The sequence below is a fragment of the Oenanthe melanoleuca genome, chromosome 2 (genome assembly GCF_029582105.1).
Source record: "Oenanthe melanoleuca isolate GR-GAL-2019-014 chromosome 2, OMel1.0, whole genome shotgun sequence".
Taxonomy (NCBI): Eukaryota; Metazoa; Chordata; class Aves; order Passeriformes; family Muscicapidae; genus Oenanthe; species Oenanthe melanoleuca.
The window spans coordinates 84,368,407-84,382,617 of record NC_079335.1 but is presented as its reverse complement, the minus strand read 5'-3'; positions in this window follow the sequence as shown (position 1 = coordinate 84,382,617).

Sequence of the window (14,211 nt, the reverse complement as noted above, 5' to 3'; positions counted from 1 at the left end):
AAAAATCCTTTAATGCCAAGACATAAAGGAAGGCCTCTTTGAAAATGAGTTATTAACAGCATTTCGTGAATAGATGGAGAAATTGTAGCCCAGCCATTTAAGTGTCATAAAGTGCAGCAAAGGCTGCTGGAGGCCTCTGAGGGACGCCAGGCAATACCATAACAATCAAATCTGAGATGGAAGAGGGATTGAGCTGTCCACTCAGAATTTTTATATTGTCAAAGAGCAGCGAGGAAATAATGTGATCAAGAAGTGAATTAACCTTGTGTGTGAAAGAAAGGGGATGATCTGATGGAAAAGGCAGTAAAGTAAAAATCACTCCATAATGCCTACATTGCAGGCTGGTCATGAGGGGCCCCTAATGTCTGCAGGCTGTCAGGGAACAGATCCAGCTCTCTAAGTACCATAAACCCATTACCTGCATTAGTCAGTAATTGGAATACATTTATTCATACTTTCAAAGTTCTTAGGGTCCTGGTGCTGGCTAACCACACTGCATTAATTTCTGAAATGTTTTCTGCTTCTACCCTTGTGATAGAACAGAGTAGAACAGTCTTCTGGGGCAATTAATACTCAAAAAGGCATGAAAGACTTATATACCATATTATATGTATACATATGTCTATATCACGCCACACAGTTTAATCGGGTTTCCTTGGTGTCAATGCCCTATGAAGCTATGCTGGCCTTTCCAGTAAATAACAAGCTATAGAAATTTGCACTGTTGGAATTGAGAGGATATGAGAGGACTCCACCAAGAAGGAAATAATCCATACCAAGTTTAACAAGGTTGCTTTGACCTACATGTCTTTAGTAACATCCTAGTCAAGCAAGAGGCTGTGAAAGTCATACAGTACACTTCTGCTCTGTAGGAGCATGGAAAGTTTTTTCTTCTTACACAAGACAAAAATTTGCCTTGAACCATTCATTATGGAAATGATGGACAGAGTCTGGAAGTAGATGATGTCTACTTAGCCTAAATCTCTTTCATATACAAAACCCACAATAACATGTGACATCGATGAAGTCTAGTATAAGAAAAATCTTGGATGGACACATATATTTATATTGATCCACAACTGTAGATAGAGGACATGAAGAGTGGGCTCACACCTGATGTTTTGCATGTTTAAAAGTATCCTTCTATTCTTAAGGTTGCCTTCCTCATAAAAGAATTTTTCACCATTACCTCTGCAGTGAGACCTCAGACCATCTAGTTGCAGGATCACTATATAATGTGAGCACTAGAAGAGCATCCTCTGTGGAAGATCTCCCAAATTTTTATTCTGACTATTAGAAGTAGGCAAAATTACAAAACCAATATGCAAGTTTAACAAGGATTTTAAAATGTACTATGGTTTTCCAAGAATTCTTACTTCGTGAGGAAATTTTAGTTATCATCCATTCCTGCATACTGTAGTTCATCTAGCAATCAAAATTAGGTTGAGAATTGCAAGAATGCAAGGTTTCCTTTTTCTGCCAACAGAATTTGCCAAAAAGAGTATGTTTCCTAATCAGCCATTGCCATGAGAGGAAAAGCACAGGACTTGTGTTGTAAGCCATCTCCCTTAATAGCACGTGTTCAGTCACCATCCTGAGGTGGTACTGGTGGTGCTGGTGGTTGTTCTCCACTGGCAAATCTCTCTAGTCCAGCCTCTAGCACTGCTGACCTTCAGCATCTGAACACAGTATTAGCTTAACTAAGATAGTTTATTAAGAACTACTGTTGTATTTAAATTTCAGAGGGCCTAGAGTAAATACAAGTGCAGGCTATCCTTTCCTTTACCAAACTGACATGAAGAAAACAAAGATGGCAACTGACATTTCTGCAAATATCACTTCTTAGGCAGCTTTTGTGAAACAGTGTCTTTGTATTTATGCAGAGGATTTATTAACATTAGAAAGGGATATAAAATAAAAGTAATAATAATAAACAAAGTATTTTCCTCTCATTATGAATGCATTCTCTTCCTTAAATTCTATTCAGCAGGTCAACAATAACAGAACTTGAATGAGTTTGGAAAGCTTTGGACATGCTTATACAACAGATTACATTATGAAAATAACCATTGAGTTATTCTTCTCTGCCCATCATTCTTATATGTTCATGACAAACATAGAGTAAAATACCTTGTTGTCTGTCAGCATCCAGAAACTATACAAAAGCTGCCTCTAGGCACATCTCTCCAGGGCATGGAAAAGTACATCCCTAATCTCCATTTCCCTTCTGTTCAAGCAGCTGAATATCCAAAGCAACTAAGTGAGCAAAAAATACTGCAGAATACATTCATAGCTGAAATTAGGTTAGTCACTTCCAACTCTGAATTGCAACAAATAATGCACCCAAATCCATCACCCAAGAAAATATGGAATCAAGCTGTGCCTCGCTGAGCAGATTAAAAAGCACTTTCACTTTATATATATTAAAAAAAACCAAAAAAACAAAAAAACAAACAAAACAAAAAAAACCCTACCATTTTTGCAACAAAGCAGATGAATGAAAAAGTCTTTCTCCAACTCTTCAGAGCAGCAGTAAGCATCAAACAAGGTTCAAGCAGAGCAAAGTTAAATCAAGCAGAAGTCCAGGCACAGACTGCAAAGTATTGTGTGCAGCAGGGAAAACTATGCGTCCTTCTACCAGACTTTCAGTTCAGTAATAGGTGAAAATAACCTCATCATTTTTAGTAACCTCAGAATGATAATCCAATTGCTTGAAATGAAATATAATTTTGTCAAATAATATTAAATTCAGGCAACATTTGCTGAGCTTAATAACGTTGGAGCACATGGCCACAAAAGTAACAAGACCTAACATCAATGTTTCAGACTCTTCCAGATTGGTGGGAAACAGACACTAACTCCTCCACAAACATTATAGAAATTGAAATCTCCATGAAAAGCTTGTTTACTAGTTCAGTTGCATTTTAATACCTTAAAATCCATTACTTAACCCACAGGCTTCATTTTCTGGTAATGAAATGGACACAAACTATTAGGAGGAAAATTTACTTATACAATAGTACTATTTTCATTCACAATCAGAGAAGCTTTACTGATCCTGACTAACTTTTGAATGTCATCCAACTAAAATCAGGTTGAATTAAACTTTTGCCATGACTGTGCTGCATGCACAAATATTTCTAAAATAAATAAATAAATAAATAAATAAATAAATCACAGAACAGAAACATAATGAAAAAAAAAGTGGCAAATACACCGAGCCAGCAACATTTTGAGAACAAGGAAAAAAAGACAAATATGCCTGCCTTCAAATACAAATTAAAAAATGATATTATAAGAATTAGCCTACATTTTAAATGGCAAGGTAAAGTTAAACTGTCTTTAAAGCTGAAGCATTCTGGGACAATGATCACTGGGCTGTGAAAGGAATTAATGAGCTCTAACAGTACAAGTACTACTGCCCACTGTGTTATAAATGCTTCTTCAGTTTTCTCACCTATAAACAGGAGCTGGAATAAAAACAGCATGGTGTTGAAAGACTAATTGTGAGAGCTTACAGCAGCTTCAGAAATTATCAAACATGGTACTGCATTAAAGTATTACAGATAAATGGTTAGACTTAAAGACCACTTTTCTATGCAGATGACTTTTCACTTTAATAAATGAGCAAACAAAATGTTTTTCATTCTTTCACATTAGAAAATGTTAAAAATATGAATGTGTGAGTCATGAAACATCAGTGTTCACCACTTAAGACCCTCCAGCATGTAAAACGCTGAACATAAAGAGACTAAAGAATCCCATGGAAAATTAAACAAAGGAACTTTACTTCAACCTAAAAAAATATAAATATTTTTGTTTTGGAAGAGCCACTGAAAGATGTCCAGACAGCTCAGCCAAAAACAATGATCCTGGTTAGGGTGTCCTGGAAAATTGTTCTGGTGAGTCAACTATCGAAGAGTTCCTAATACAGAGGTTTCAAACTATCAGGTTGCAAACTAGTACAGTTCTAGATACTTCTCCACAAGAAATGGCCTCTAAGATAGCTGAAGTGTAGCATCTTACAAGAAAAGGACCATGAAATGAATTTTTCTATACAACTAGGTGCTCTTCTAATACAACTGTAATACTACATGTCTTCAGAATGGTTGATTGAGATTACTGCTCACACAAATAGAATATTTCTAACCAATTTTACCAGTCAAGCTATTTTCCACAGCCATTACTATTAAAATAACACTGCTTTATGTTAATGAACCTAGAAAATTTATTATTGTCTCTTTCTTTAAAAGACTTGATTAATCTTCAAAATTAAATGCAGTGGGTACACAGGAACTAAAGGCCAAAAGTTTCTACCTAAACAAAAATCATTTAACACTACTTTTACTCCTTTACAGTGAAACCAGCTGATTCTTGCTTGTAGAAGGATTTTCTGCCACCAGCTTTTGTGCCCCAAGTAATTTTCATCTTTCTCACACACCATTAATAATGCTACTGCTCCAGGTATCACTAAACAATATAATTAATGGAGCCCAAGAACACTGAAACCTAGCCATGCTGCAATGTGATTTGGGTCTATAAAGAACATGCTGAAGGCTTAGGCTGAATTGGCCAGATAACCCCAAATAATAATGCTGTGTAGGTTCAAGGAAAGGGGAAAAAAAAGCAGAAATACACTACCTTCAACATATCCAAGCAATCAGAATATAACTGCATTAAACTGAGAATAATATGCATGTTATAATGCTGCTTCACTTATTTGTAAATATCAGTTTAAACTGCTTAGCAAAGGAAAAAAGCTTGCAAGATGGACCATAGGGAAAAAAAGACTTTAGATTATTGGCCTAAGTTCAGCCGCAGAGTTAGCAATTTATGGACTTGATTATACCTTCAAAATGAACAATAACCCAGTAACTACTGCAGTAGAAAGGTACTAAATTTTTATGATATGGGGTAATCAGGTTGGCTACCAAAGACATAGTAGACATGCTGCAAAGAAGAAACAATTCACATTAAAATAGTCAAGTAACAAATTCCCTTCTTGAAAAGGATATTTTTCTTTTATGATGTCTTTAGCAGACTGTGGGCTGTTTCTTTAAATGAATGCTTATGACACACTTAATTTTCAGGCACACTTGGTTACAGAAACAGGCATCACAGTGCACATTGTGTTTAGAAATAAATAGAGCTGTCATACTTGGATTCATATTGACATTTACATCAGACTCCTAATCTGTGTAGATTTGACAGATGGGAAAAAGTCAGCCACCCCACATATAAATGACACTTACATATTCATAATCAACATATTTTTGCTTGTTTACTCAGTAAAGCAAAACTAGTTTATTTTTACATCTCCACTATGGCAGTAAATAGTCTGACATTTCAGCATATTTGGAGATGGTATGCCATTTTATTGCAATTACTATTTCCAGGGAAAAAAGTGGCGAAAAAATAGTGGTGCTTTAAAAAAAAAAATAATAATAATGTATTCTTTTTTGTAGAAGATTAAAAAAATCATATTCTTTGCTTCATGGTGTAATGGCTACTCACAGACTGTGGAATTAGCAATTTCATGCAAAATCAGTAAACTTTTCCCTTCTATTTAGTGCATGAATTGTTAATAAAAATGAAATAAAAATTAAGTACCTATGATAACTCAATAAATACTCAAAGAAATGTAGTTCTTTATAATAACAATGTCTACAGAAGTAACTCACTTGCTGTTAAAATCATGCAAAAAAAAATTATAAAATTGAACTCAAATAAAATTCAGTAAAATTCAAAACTTAATAAAAAATGATACCCAAAATATTTTGCACTCTACTATGGTTTTTTCCAACTTGATATTATCTAGAACCTAAACACTTTTTACACTGTCCTCTCCTGAATGCTTGTGTAATGAGTTGAACACAGATTTGGGCACAATGCCTGTGCAGTTAGATGCTGGATACATCCATGAGGATTTTTTATGAAGGCCATGAAGTCATATAAGACACACAATTCTAGACACCAATTTATCTTTTTCAGCTGCATTTATTATGCCACCGAATATTATTCTCTTTGAACATTTTAGAAAAACTTTGGATATATCATATCTCACACTGTTTTGAAAAGCCAATGCTTTAAAAAGCAAAACAAAAAACTTACCAGTATACTTAATCCTAATAAAAATAAAACAATATAATATCAATATTGCAGATAAACCTCAAGGTTCAAAAAGACAATGGAATTCCAGTTATCGTTTCATTCTCTCCATGCACAGAAGGAGTTGCCCAAAGAAAATTGACCATGAGAGGGTGCACTACATCAAATAGAATGTGCATTATATGAATTAATGCATATTTCCATCTTTTTCCAAAGTTATTCCATATTATAATCTCCTCTAGTTAGAGAGGTTTATTTGCCATAAGTTTATGAAAATTTGACCACAACTCAAACTCTATCTTGCTGAAAGAATCTAGATGTTATCATAGTGATAAAAAAGATTCAAGTATAATTAGGAGACCTTACTACTAATGGACAAACAACATACTTATTATGTAACAATTCTTTTAATTGGTCTAAAAGTAAAATATTATGCAAATAAAATATTTAGAGTTCTTTTAGGACATCTGTAACAGAAAACATTCCCTATGACACTAAATGAAACAAACCAACCCAAAATGGAACTTTTTAGCAAAGAATATGCCAAAGGGTGAAGCTGGCACTTAAATAAGTGTCTGGTTTTGACATCTTTGATCAGTTGAGTTTTGCAGAAATCGAATGACATTTCCCACCAAAAGATCAGAGGAAACTACCTGGCACATATCAGTTCAAAAGAGAATATATCTAATGACAAGAAGACATCTTTGTATCAGCCCTGTGACTCCTCTGGTAATTTCTCTGTATCTTTTCACACATGGAAGATATAATTTTATGTTGATTTGGGGCAGGGAGAAATAGGCTTAATTGAAAACAGTTTCACTGATCATTCTTTGCTGTAATGTATCATGTGGATCCATTCTCAGATAACGGCAGGGTAGAGACACTTTAACAGAATTTACCATTAAAATGACTCAGCAAGGACAAGCTGTAAATACCAGGGAGAGTTAACACAAGAGGGAGATCTGCATTCCCTTCTTACCTTAGACTCTGGAGTCCATTGAAATCTGAGCATATCATTGTATCTTGTAGCATACTGGTTTTGATGCCAATAAAGCAGTAACAAAACTACTTCAGAGGAATGCTGCTTTAGCTTTGAAAGATACTACTAAGGCACTATAAAATATCATTAAAACACCCATGAGTACAAAACAAGTGATGTGAAAATTCATTTCAATACCTTCCCATGCATAACATGTTAGTTACTTCAGATTACATTATGCTACAGAGGCTTTTCACAATCTTGCCTTCAGAAAATTTGAGAATATGTATAAAATCCATTATTTATTACACCACATCTTTAGTAATAAATACAGTATGTTGCTTTTAACTTCAATTGTGACTAATTCCCAGCTGATTTTACTTTCTAGTGCATCAGCAAAGTACACAGAATTCTTTGGCACCAATTATTAACTTAAAAACTAATTCAGAAGAAACCAATGTCGTATAAAAATTACTTCAGTCCTCTTTTAAGAGAAATTAAGATGCAATGAAGGAACTTCAGAAACTCATGAGTTTTGTTTCAAATTAATTTCAATTCAATATTAATTTTTTTTTGCTTATCTAAAAGTGTCATTCTCTAGCCAAGCCTATCCAAACTTACTCTCTCCCTAGTTACCATTATAAAATAGAATTATAAAATAGACCCCATCTTCTTTTCTTCTTCTGAGAAATATCAATCTTTCCTACTAAGTATTCACTTGAAACCAAAAAACCTGTTTGCTTTGTTTTTCAGGAACATACCCTGTCCAACTTCCCAGTTTATGCACCTGGAAATACTGTATAATGCATATGTATAATGATTGAAGAAGTGACTAAGCCCCTGTGGACCATATTTAAGGAGATATGGCAGTATGATGACGTTGCCACTTACTGGAAAAGGGGGAATATAACCTCCTTTTTCAGAAAGGGGGGGCTGGAAATGGAAGGCCAGGGGATGTACAGGCCAGTCAGTCTCACCTCTGTGGCCAAGATCATGGAGCAGATCCTCTTGGAAACCATGAGAAGCCACATGGAAAATAAGGAGGGGATTCGTGACAGCCAACATGGATTCAATACAGGCAAACCATGCCTGGCAAATCTGGTGGCCTTCTGTAATGGGCTTATAGTGGTGGTGAATGAGGGCAAAGACACCTGCCTGGGTCTGTGCAAAGCATTTCATGTTGTGCCACACTAGGCCATTGTCTCTAAAATGGAGAGAGATTGATTTGATGGGTGGGCTGCTTAATGAATAAGGAACTAGAGGTATGGTTGCACTCAAACAGTTGCAATCAATGGATCAGCATCCAAGTGGAGACCAGTGATGAGGGGTGTTCCTCAAGGGTCACTGTTGAGACTGCCACTGTTTACCATTTTCATCCGTGACATGGACAGAGGGATTGACCACACCCTCATCAAGTTGCCAGAGAGCAAATCATAACCTGGGCTACAGGTTCTAGACACGGCTTTAAACTGAACAAGGATAGGTTTACATCAGATATTAGGAAGAAATTCTTTAGTGTGATTATGATGAGGCACTGGAATGCATTGCCCAGAGATGTTGTGATGCCCTGTCCCTGGAAGAATTCAAGGCCAAGCTGGAGGGGTTTTCAGCAACCTGGTCAAGTGGAAGAGTGTCCCTGATATGGCAGGGTGATTGGAACCAGATGATCTTTAAGGTCTCCTCCAACCCAAGCCATTCTGTGGCAACTTCACTTATGAGTTCCATGACCTTTAGAGTACCACTCAGTGCTAGATTCATCCAGACTGAAAATCCATTAAAGCTCCCTAACTGAACATTACAGTGGCCAAAAGCTTAAATGAATTTAAAGCAATAGACCAAGTGTAGGAGGAAATGCCTACTAGAGGCCATTAAACAATCTACACACAACCTCCACAAAAGTTACTAGCATAAGCCAGGGGCCTCTGCTAAGAGAGAGACTATCCTCAGCTCCCTAGACTCCACCACAGAGAACGACTAAACAGACCTTTGATCTGACCTAATATTTTTTCTTAGGTTACTTCTCACTCTTAGATATCCCTCTATACTTATCAAAACACACATCTCATATCTCCAGGACATATAAACAACTTCATCCTTACTCAGCAAACCTTCCTAATCCTACACTTCAAGAAAAAACATCCATCACACTTTCACTTCTCAGAAGCAGGTCCTGAACTCAGGCTTTGCAGAGCCACAACATATTCTATTATTTACAGTCTAGAAGGCCCTAAATTATTTCAAAAATAATGCAATAAGACAGTGAGAAATTTTTTTATAGAAAACATTCTATCAATCAACCTGCCTCACTAGTACTTGTTCTGCCACTGTCCCCAGTGTAACACAAGACCTGCAGGCACAAGACCACTTTTACTCCCATGCTCTGGAGTGTCATCAGTGTAATGCTGTCAATACCAAGTCATAAGCCCGTTCACAACTGTGTATGAGTAAAAAGAAGTTATTCCAAAGAAGGCTGCCTGTGACTTAAACTGACCAGTTAAAGTTACTTTAACCACCTCCAATCACAAAATACAAAACTATTTGAATGCCTCCTGGCTTAAGCACAATTTTTCTGGTATCAACCAGTTATGACTGCAAAATTCCCTACATTGTTATTACAAATAAGTTGTAGAATATACATCTGGACATTCACTTTCTCTGAGCAAATTACTTACTGTTTGCATTTCTAAGTACTAGCATTTATATGCACCAGTGACGAGACAGAAATAATAAAGTTGTATCTAGACTGTTATCAACACTTGATAGATTATATGTCTGGCCCTACGTTCCATGTTTTAAGTGCAATTTAAAAATTTAAAAATCAGTATTACAGTACTTTGTAATGTCAGAATGCAGAACCTTAATTTAACTTTATAATTCTAGACACAATAGCTTTCCCTTGAATATGAAGTGATGTATCACACATTTCAAGCTCTGGATTCTATAATCATAGAGCTTTTTGTTACTGTTAAAGCTGCAATTTAGGTTCCAAGGCAGTAAAATGCAGTAGTACAAGGAATACATTAGAAATCGTTTTTAAAATTAGGCTAAGAAAAATCATTGCAGCTGGAATTTAAGTAGAGAAAATTATAGGAAAGTATTCAGAAAACATTTATTACAGAAGCCTAAACAACATACGTATTTTAATAACATATATATTAACACATATGGATTTTTAATTCATTGATATTGTGATACTTAACTAGCCATCATCAGTTGGACGGGTACTTATTTCTAATTTTAAAAATATTCCTAGCAAAAAGCCCATAGTGTCTTTTGTTTGCATTCTGTTGCATCTCAGATTAACAGCAATCAAAACCCTGTGCAAAGCTGGCAGAAAAATTTTACTGTATTAAACTATCAGAAAGATCATTATCTCTGCCAGCAGGAGATGCCACAGAGGCAAACAGCTGCTCTTTTTTCTGTCAGTCAAGCTTCTAGGTTTACCTATCTCCCACTAACTCAGCAAATGACCAGTTACAACGGTAAAAATACATTTTCATCTAAGCAAAATACTTACTTTTGCATAATACTTAATTGTCTCAAATGTAAATCCTAAAACAAAATTTACTGAAAAAATTATCACTTTGCATGTAATTCCCCACCAGATTTTTATAAAAATGATAAACCAGCAAAGGACATTAGCTTTAGCTGTATCAAGACTCACAAAATGCATCCTCATTGGCCCTGATTTAGTCAACACAGAAGATTCTAAAACTATTTATCCAAATAACACACATCTCTGAGAGGTGGATTCAAGCATTTGAAAGTGGTATTAATTTGCCTTTCATGCTGAAATATAGCAAACCACTCTCATTGTTCTGCTTCATTAGCTTCATTTTATTTATAACCCTGGTGAAAATGTTCGTGGATACTTGTGTCACTCATGGGGATGTTTCGTGGGGAAACACACCCATATTGGGTAATTTTGCTACACAGAGGAAACATTTTTTACTCCTTTAAATTCTTAATAGTAACACACATTATGCCATGAAGGTATTACTCTCCAAAGCCCATTGACAAAATGCAAGATGTGTATCTATTATAAACATCCCATATTTGTGTTCCCTTCACAAATAAGAAGTGCCTAACACCTTTGTTCTGATTAATTCCCAACCTGGTGTATGGGAAGTGGGTACAGGGATACCATTCCACTGCAGAAAAAATTAGAACTGCTGGTATTGAGCAGGCGTGAAAACAATCTAGGCTAGACAACAAAGGCAACAAAGTCTATTATAGAACTGGCATTTCTAAATTAGACAGCAGTGAACAAAAGCTCTTGTTAATAAAACTACAGCCAACAGCATTACTGTGTACCTTCCAGAAGAAAAAGAATTGGGATCACGTTTATGCACAGACTAAGCTTTCCTATTGGTACCTTGAGTAGGTCAAGAAGAAGAACAGACAGGGAGTGTGAGGACTTTGAGATCTTTAATACTTCCACTGCCTCTGCTTGTGATGTACAACATCTATTTCCTGGATAAACAGAGAAGTTAGGTCCCCAGAGCCTGAATCCAGTACCTTTCATAAGCCCTAACTTCATTTTTACAAACTATAAAAGAAAATGTAATTTGCTTTCCAGCTTTACCAGTAATCCATACGTGTTCATATTGCAGACTGCAAAAGCATCTGTGAGATCAATAATAAACATTCTACTCGTCGTTTACTCTTCTGCTTTATTTAAAGAGAACATTCTCCAGCATACATGCCACTTTCCAGTTGGAATGATGGAATATGGATATTAGAAATAGGAAAACACATTGCAAACAGCAAAATATATGCTCTTTAACAACAGGCAAGAGACCTCCCAAAATCAAACAGCCTAATTTCTGCATTTCTGAATAATAAAAAAAAAAAGAATACAATAGGATATCAACATGCCTCAGATATTAGGGAATATCAGGTCACCTCTGCCAGTGTGTTTCTCATCAACACTCTTCCTAATCAAGAGCCTCATGTACTCAGGTTCCTTCCACCCAGTTATAGGTTAATTATACATTCTAATTTAGTGGAGCAGTTGGATTTTTCCTGCTATCTGCCTGCTTCCACTGAGTCAGTAAGGCACACTCAGAGAAGCACAGAACAGGTAAGGATAGAAGAGACCACTGGAGGTCATCTAGTCCAATCACTCTATTCAAGCAGGGTCCACTCGAGCACAGTACTCAGGATTGTGTCCAGATGGCTTTTGAATATCTCCAGTGAAGGAGAATCCTTCATATCTCCCGTCAGGGAGAATCCACAGCCTCTTTGGGCAATCTGTTCCAGTGCTCAGCCATGCACACAGGAAAGAACTTCTTCCTCATATTCAGGTGGAACTTCCTGTGTAATCACTCCACTTACATCTGCAACAGTAAAGTTTATTATAGCTGACTGATCTAAATAATTTATTTGCAGGAAACTTGAAAACGCCATCTGATCACGTGCAAGCTTGAATATATTTACTTGAGTTACTGCGGTAGTTACTTCTGTCATTGAGATAGTGAAAAGCACCATTCATATTGTTGCAAAAAAAAGCACAATTGTTTGCTAAATGTGAAATCCCTCAATCAGGTAAAGGAAACTCGAACCAAGAAGCACTGAAACCTCCCAGGGTGCCTGCAAGGATTTTTCTTAATAATCATTAATCCCATATTTCAAAAATATCTAGTTGCCGAAAGGTTTCAGAGGGTTCAAATTTTTATTTATTTGTTTTTGTGTAACCATGTAGTGTACATTTTCTCTTTGTTGTTTGTCACTTAACAGATACCATTAAAAATATGATGTTAAATGTTGGAGCACTTGTTGCTACTATCTTTCATACACACTGATTTACTACACTAACATTGGATAAGGTAAAAACTTTAAAACACTGTAAACATAAAAGCTTGAATTTCCTAAATATATATCTATTGTCTTGTAGTGATTATGTATGTTAAATACCTCTGCACATAATTTCAGAAAACACAGCACTGCCATTTTACAGACTGATATGAATAATAACTGGATTTTATGTATTTTCAAGCTACATCTAATTTGCACATTTTGCCCAAAATGCCTTTAGCTACCTTTCTTCTAAATTCTTTACCTGATTCCTTTGGCCATTATGCTCTATGCATTCTGCTGTTATTGCTCTCATTTACCTTTTTGCTTGTCATTATTAAATACTTTTATTATTTCCTTCCTGCAGCCTCACGTGGAATGATCAGAATACCTCTCTCCAAAAGGATTTTTGTCTTTTTTTTTTTTTTTTTTTTTTTTTTTAATGAAAGCAGCAGCTTTGGGTGGGTGATTCATCGTTCACATCAGAACAGCAGAACACCAACCTCGGAAAAAAACTTCTTCAGGACTCCAAAGGATCTTAATGTCACCGTGGTGTGAATACGATCGCCTGCTCCGGGAGGCTTTTCCGGAGTATTAAGGCAGCCCCAGTCGCTGCGGACCTGCAGCAGCGCCTGAGCGAAGCACACCTGGGAGGCGAGGTGACACCCCCACGCGTGTCCCTGTCCTGGCAGGCGCAGGGAGCCCAAGCTGCTCCTCAGCCTTCCCGGCGCTCCAGCCACCCTGGGCTCCTTCCCCCGGCCCGGCCGCTCTCTGGATGACAGGACACAGCGACCGTGGCGCTGCCAGCAGGAGCGGCCGCAGCCCGGGGCGCTGCGGGAAGAGCCGGTGACAGCGGGCGGATGGGGGTGACTGATCCTCCCGCCCTGCTTGGGCCGGGAAGCCACATCTGGAGTGTGTGTCCAGTTCTGGGCTACTCGGGACGGGAGAGACACGGAGCTCCTGGAATCAGTGGAGGGACGCAAAGATGATTTGGGAGGAGAGACTGAGGGAGCAGGGGTGTTTAGCCTGGAGGAGACTAAGGGGCGATCTCATCAGTAAGTGTAATTATCTCAAAGGCAGGTGCCAAGAGGATGGTGCCAGACTCTTCTCAGTGGTGCACGGAAAGGAGCAATGGCCATAAACTAAAACACAAGAAGTTCCACCTCAACATGAGGAAGAAATTCTTTACACTGAGGGTGGCAGAGCACTGTAACACGCTGCCCAGGGAGGGTGTGGAGTCTCCCTCTCTGGAGAGCAGAAGCCCACCTGGACTTGTTCCTGTGTCACCTGCTCTAGGTCACCCTGCCTTGTCAAGACTGGATCTCCAC